The sequence below is a fragment of the Henckelia pumila genome, chromosome 4, assembly GCF_033568475.1.
Source record: "Henckelia pumila isolate YLH828 chromosome 4, ASM3356847v2, whole genome shotgun sequence".
Taxonomy (NCBI): Eukaryota; Viridiplantae; Streptophyta; class Magnoliopsida; order Lamiales; family Gesneriaceae; genus Henckelia; species Henckelia pumila.
This window is the reverse complement of record NC_133123.1, coordinates 73,754,921-73,762,418: the sequence shown is the minus strand read 5'-3', so window position 1 is coordinate 73,762,418 and position 7,498 is coordinate 73,754,921.

The following is a 7,498-nucleotide window of genomic DNA, read 5'->3' as shown; positions in this document are numbered from 1 at the left end:
ATTAGCCCATATGGAATTTAATTCTCAAATCCCATAATTAATAATTTAATATTTTTGGGCCTTACAATTCCTCCCCTCTAAGAAATGATTTCGTTCTCGAAATCACATTCAATCGAACTATTCAATCTGATAGACTAAATGATTATTTGAAGTTATTCTCACTTCAATCGTATAGATTTGAACTTTGTATCTCATCTCTTCATCTCTTATCAGATTCTTTCTTCGAATCTGCTTCTATTCTCTTGTATTTGGTATCTATTCAGTTGTACTTTAAGTCATTGCAAAGAATTCGTTCTGAGTTGTTTCTTTCTTCAATCAAGGATTTGTCGACTAATCGACTTAACTCAGAATCTTTTCGATATCTATATCATCTAATTAAAGTACATAGGAAGAATCTTCTGATACTTTCTTCACTTATATACGTGGAACAAATCGGATCCATTGTATCAAGCTGAAAAGAATAAATCTTCTACTAAAACCATCAATTCTGTTTGACATCTCATTCAGTGAAGTTCAGTATTTGTGTCGACTTGTTTCTTTCTCTATATCATTCGATGCTCTGCATAGAACGTATATCAAGTCTATGCTGTCATTCAGTTCATCGCTTCAAAATCAGTATTCTCATTAATATTCTGAATCTGTAAATTAAACTCTGTTCTTTCTCTATTCTGAATTGAATGATGTTTTAAGAATAACTTTTTCGCTTAACTAATCAGTTTCTTCTCTGTTTTCATTTCGTGCAGATTCATCTTCAAAATCTTTGTATGTCTCAAATCAAATCTGATCTGATATCGACAAATCATGTCTGATCTGATGTCATATACTTCGGTAGTATCATTTCAACACAAAGAAATCGGATTTCTTTTCATCATATCATCATATCATCATCTCAAAATTGACTCAATAGCTGTTACAGGAATTATAATCATCAAGTGGCAACACATCAAGTCAAGTAATATCGAATCAGGTATTAAAGTTCTGAGAATATTCTCAACATCTGGAAAATCAACTCAGATAATCCATCAATCGAAGAATGGTATAATGCAATCACATATAACCAACTCTCAGAACATCAGTCAATCAATCGATGCCACATTCTGTCGAATAAATCTAAAGTCTTAATCCTGACAATAGATTTTAATCATTCCTGTAATTTCATCATATCTCTATCTTCTTCACAGCTATCTAGTCATATCTGTATCACATCTTATACAGCGTATTCTAAAATTCTGATTAGTCTATTCGGACTATCTATTAATCAGAGTATAATATGCTGTATTCACAGATTTCAAAGTATTCAGAGCTATTGATAATCGGTATCATGTCAGGTAAAGTTCATTCTCGAAATTCGATTCATCTTCTCCGACTATTTTTGAATTCAAAAATAACATCTTGTACTTTCACATCCAAAAAGTACTCAGAGCCTTCTGATCGTCTGTATTACAATTCACTAATAAACCTAATGTCTCAATTTGAAACAATAATTCTTGGCTTACTGTGACATCTCGCACAATTCTAATCACAGATCAGTGATTTATTCGTACTGACAGATCATCTTATTCAGTAACTTCAATCAATCTGATCATAAATACCACCTGTTTACCTCATCTATACTGCTTCATCATGGTAGTTTCGCAAAATATTCTTTCAAATCATAATCTCGTAACAATTCTGGAGTTTTTAAACTATCACTGAACTAATCTAGTCAATGATTTTCAACTTCATCAGAAACTCTCTGTACGTTTAACTTCAAAAACATACTACTTTTGTTACCTCTATTTGCTTTATCTTCTGATAAAGAAATTATTGAATGAATCTTAAATTCATTGTTGTGCATTTTCTTCAAAATCTGATATTTCTTTTCGGAAATATCAAGCACAATCAGATAATCAATCATAATAAAATTCATTCATTCTGATCTGAGGCTTCAATTCATATCTCAATCTGGCATTCTTTACTGAATTCTCATCGCTTCAGTTTACTTTCTGTGCTTCTTTCATCTTCTGAACAGGTCTGGCTTACTTCCAATCGAAAATCATTCTGATTGGTGATATATTCGTCTGAATATTCAAACCAGAATACACAAAAATCTGGAATCAATTCATCGGATGTCTATTTCATTCCTCATTTCTATCTCCAAATACCGACAATTCATATCATCTAACCCAAAAATCATGGATCATATTCAAATTCTTCTATTAGTTACGAGCCAACAATCTTAAAATACGCTGAAATATCATCAAAGGATCAATAATTCTCAAAATCAAAAGAAATAAATCAAGATTGAGAAAATCTCTCAATCAAGGTCATCCAAAAATCAAATTTTCTGGATAACAAACTCTACAAAGTAAAAACAACTCACTTGCATCGCACAACTCAGAATGAGTGAATCAACACAGGCTCTATACGAAAGCAATGTGCCATGCGAGCCAATCAATATTCAATAATTCAAGAATTATATCTCCAATCTGATGTAATCGATTCAGCATAATCAAAGAAAAGACTCATCTGTAACTGATTTTCATATCATCATCTATCTTCTAAACCTCAAGATCAATATTCAGTTCATAATCTCATCAAGTCGGTAATTCATAAATTCATCAATTCACTATTGAATTCCAGTTCACAACTTAAACTAAAGTCAAAAATCTTACTGGAACATATCTGTAATCTCTATTCATTGGCATACCTATCAATGCCGATTTAGATCTTGAACATATCTAGTGCATCGAATATACTGATTTCGGAATATTTTTGTAATCAAACATCATATATCAAACCGAAATCACAGAATCTTAATTCTAGATTCTATATCATATCATCATATTCATATGCACATTATGTTCTTGCTGATCTAATTTTATCGCTTCTTATCATTAATTCTTCTGCTAATATGTATTCGATTATTGCATCATCATCTATCATGCAACATAAACAGATATTTCAATATGAACAAAATCATGTTCAGTTTCAGTTCTTCAAAGCAATAATTCCATTCTTCAGTTCAATACACAAATTCTCTTTTCTGATACAGAGGTAATCATATAATAATCTTTCAGCTATCATGTATCTATTGTACCAATAATAAACAGGTCAAAACAAAATAAATCTGTTACCTGAAATTTCATTCTCAAGTGCAATTTTATTCTGATCCTCTGTATACTTCTGGAATTTGTTATTCATTCGAATCTTTTCTCTGAATCGGATTTGCTTCTAACCTATTCTAGCACCTCAGCTTGAAATGTCTTTACACTACTTGTTCAAATATCCCCCTCTAAAATGAGTGAAGTAATCTCTAACATATTCTGCATTTAGACCCAAACACTTTTGTCTCGGTCCGCTAGAGTTAAAGAATTACTTTCATATCATGCACTTCATATCTGTTCTGGAATAAAAATTGTAGATAAAGTTGTGAGTATCTCACATACTCTTGCATGTCTATAATTTCATTCTCCTAACTCCTCATTCAGCTTCAATTCTCTTAGCCCTGCCTATGTCTTTCATAAAATGTTTCAGTCGTCAACATTTATTCAGACATAATCTTCGAATTCAAGCCATAATTAAACAACTCAATCTTGAGCTTCATTATTATCATCTACAATTCAGAGAATCATAGTAGGCTTGAAATCCAGCAATGCATTCTTCAATATTCAAATTACTCTCCTTCTGATTGAAATATTCTTTTTTTCTCATCATTTCTATCTGTTTTGGCAAAGAATTGTTAATTAAAACCCTATTCTAAGCACTTACCAACAATGAATATACCTCTGTTATGTCAGAATTTCTTCGTCAGAATCTATTAGCTGGTTGCTAGGTTTCGAAGTTGGTATACAGTCAATCTGATACGATATTCATCTGTATCTTTCAGGTATTTCAACAACTGGTCAAGTTCTTCAAGCCAACTTCTACCTGCAATATCATCTATTCATTCGCTGATATTCTGTTCTGTTCAATTGGAAATACTTCGTTCAGCTGAGCCATACAGTTTTGTTCAGTCTGACCATACCATTCTATTTAGTCTGGGGTGCTTACATCACCCAAAGAAAACCGTTCTCTTCGATTCTGGGTGCTTACATCACCCGGGGAAAATCTTCTAACAAAATCAGTAAGAAATTCAAAAAATTTACAAATCAGTAAATCAAGCAGTTGAATTTCAAAGATAGATCACACTCACATGCAATTTATCAAATCATCGAATCATCAAATCGAGTAATGCATAATCATGCAATACTATAAATGCATGTGACTCAATCTACCCCGCTCAGCTTCTATCTCAGTCCAAGAAATTTACGCTCTGATACCACCTGTTGTGGGGCCTCGGGTTGCTAATCTCAAATCTTAAGGGGAAATTAATGAATAAGCATCATTAATATAATAAGGAAAAAATAAGGATCAAATTTTTTTTTTTTTCAAAAAGGGGTGCGCGCGGGCTGTCAAAAACTACCGCGCGGGCGCCCCTGTTTTTTTTTTCAAAACAGTAGGCTAAGCACCAGGCTGCGCGCGGGCGGTAGTTTTATGTCGCGCGGGCGCATCCTGGGCAAAAAGCCTGCTCTGTTCTTTTGTCAGCAACTTTGATCCTTTCAATCAATTCCAATCCCTCAAATTCAAGTCTAGAACATGTAGATTAACATATAACCAGATCTAAACATGTTCATAAGGAAATCGATACATCAACTAGAAGATTAAAGTCTAGAAAAAGTTACAATTTACATATGTTGTTCACTCACAACTCAACACCAACTACTTCAAGTTTTTCCAACATTCATGCTGGAACTTAAACACCTCGATTCAGCTAGAACAACCCGAGTCCACATCTAATCTTCACTCATGAGCTACTATCGTTGTCCTTCACTAGCTCCTGCCCCCATCTGTTGTCATGTACACATACAAAACAAGACAACAACCCGATAAACTCCGGTGAGAAATCAATCTCAGTATAACCAACATATAGAAAGCGTTAAATAAATCATATCTACTCTATTTAAACTCGACTCTTCGCAAAAGAACTGATTCATATAACTTCGAGGCCATCAAGATTCATAAATGATCTTGACATGGATATCCATCTATCGTAGCCATTCTGGGCTAGAAAATAAGGTTAACCGCAACCTTGGCATATAATCAATTCAATATACTATCATATCGACTCAAACTTAAAAATCCACTACCTGAGATGGATCAACAACATCAAACATAAATCAAAACATATCAAGTATGTGGTTTTTGCGGGCCAACTCAAGAATAGTCATTCTTTGAGTTTCAAAGTCCCTAATTTGCGATGTCGTCATTATACCTTCGTATTTCTTCTGTTTTGAACGCTTTAAATCTGAAACATAGAATCAAAACATTCATATCAATCTTCATTCTAGTCAATCATTTCAAAATCGAATCAAAATCATCAATATATCGTCAATCAACATCATTTCAATCACATCTTATTCTTTGGTTCGAATTCGGAGTCTTGAGTCGTTAGCCTTCAAAACTAGTCTGAAACTGAGAAATAAAACTCCTATATTGTCAATAACATCTAGACGAATATTTGATCTCAGTTATAGGCTATCAAAACGACTTTAAAACATTAATCGACGACGTAGCGACTAAAAATCGGTAACCGACGAAATATCGAAATCAATTCGAACTTCATTTCAACAATAATCATCACATATCAGCTGAATAACATCATATTCCCAGCATATCAGAAGTCTAAATTCAAGATACATGCTGTGAAAACTCATTAGAATTCATACGGCTTCAAGTAACAGATTCGACGTCGATACGGAAAGATAGAAACCATCAAAACTCAAGATTCATGCTCAACGTCTGTTCTTTCCAACATACTGATTTTGAAATGTATGTGAAACATCAAAATACTTACATCAAATCGAAGTTCTCGTCGCAAGGATTCCAGAACACTTTTCGGAATCGAAATCGGACGATCGGATCAAAAGTTACGGCTATTTGAAAAATCAAAATCAATGAAAATGAAAGGGGTTCTCGAGCTCTGTTCTTCAATTCTGAATTCCACATTTGGAATACATGTATCATGCTGATTAATCCAAATAAAATCAGATATGTATTGCATATTTGCAATTTAACCCCTCAAGTCTTCATTAATTGCAATTCAGTCCTCGGCCTTCGTTTTAATTCAATTTCAATCCAAAATAATTTAAGAATATTAGAATTTAAATTGAAAATCTAAATATTCCCAAATTAAATATACTCGAATTAAAATTAAATAAATTTGAATTAATTAAATAATCCCGGCCTTTTGCATTTTAGCCCTTCAAACTTCGATATTTGCAAATCAGTCCCTGATCGGGTTGTATCTTCAAAATTAATCTTCTTTAATTCCCGGAACATGGAATTTAATCTTAAATTTCATAAATATTCAAATCGAATATTTATTCTTTTAATTTAAGAATTCTCGGAATTTAATTCTCAAAATTCGTAAATTCTCAAATTAAATATTTTCGTCTCGGAAATTAAGTCTATCATTTTCATAACTTCTCAAATCAATATTAGCCCATAATATGGAATTTAATTCTCAAATTCCATAATTAATAATTTAATATTTTCGGGCCTTACATCAGTGCTCTTTAATCAGCAACTTGGATTTGAGTAACCCTTGAAATGATCTCTTGAAGATCAGATATGTTTCGGTTGAGCAAGGGTTGAGAGAGCAATAGGCTGTTGAAAACTTTCTTAGTGCTCTTGGATCAAAGACTTTTATAATATGTTGGTTCTCTTCTGTTCTGTTCTCATATATCACTGATATATATACATTTGTAGTGAAAAATGCTCGCAAGCGTACGAGTGTCAAGTTTTAATAAAGTGATGAATCAAGTATCGTTCTCAAAAGGAGTAAATTGAAAATATTCAGTACTTGTAATTATAATAGTCCTAATTTTATTTAGAAAATTAATATTTAGAAGGTTTGCAGAAAAATAAATAATCACTGAGTTTTTAGTAGCACACACACAACTTTCAAAGAATATCAATCAAAGAAAAATATGTCTAGAGGTTTAGATTTCACCTGGTTTCAACAACAATCAATCCTAATTAATTAATTTTCGCGAATTCCAATCAATTAATAGTCAAGAACACTTAAGTGTATTATTTCCCTCTCCCGAACAATAAATAATATCTATTTGTCTAAATGTTCCGCCAAAAGCAGGTGTAGTGAATGAATTGTCGCCTGTAAGTTTTGGTGAGGGCACTAATCATAAAAAGAACATCGACAATTCACTCATATAATTCTCGGATTTATTTAACTAAATAACCTTTGTTTGACCATGATTTGGAAATATAACGTTCTCAATTTTTTTTCTTTGTTTTGTTTTTGCATTTTCTTTGTATTTGAAGGTAATTTTGCAAATTTTTTTTGAAAAAAAGTCATAAATCCAAAAATTTGGTCAACCAAGATCATTTTTCAAAATATCTATATAATTCTCTATAAAATAAAAAAATAATAATAAAAAAAATTCCCAATAGGTGATTG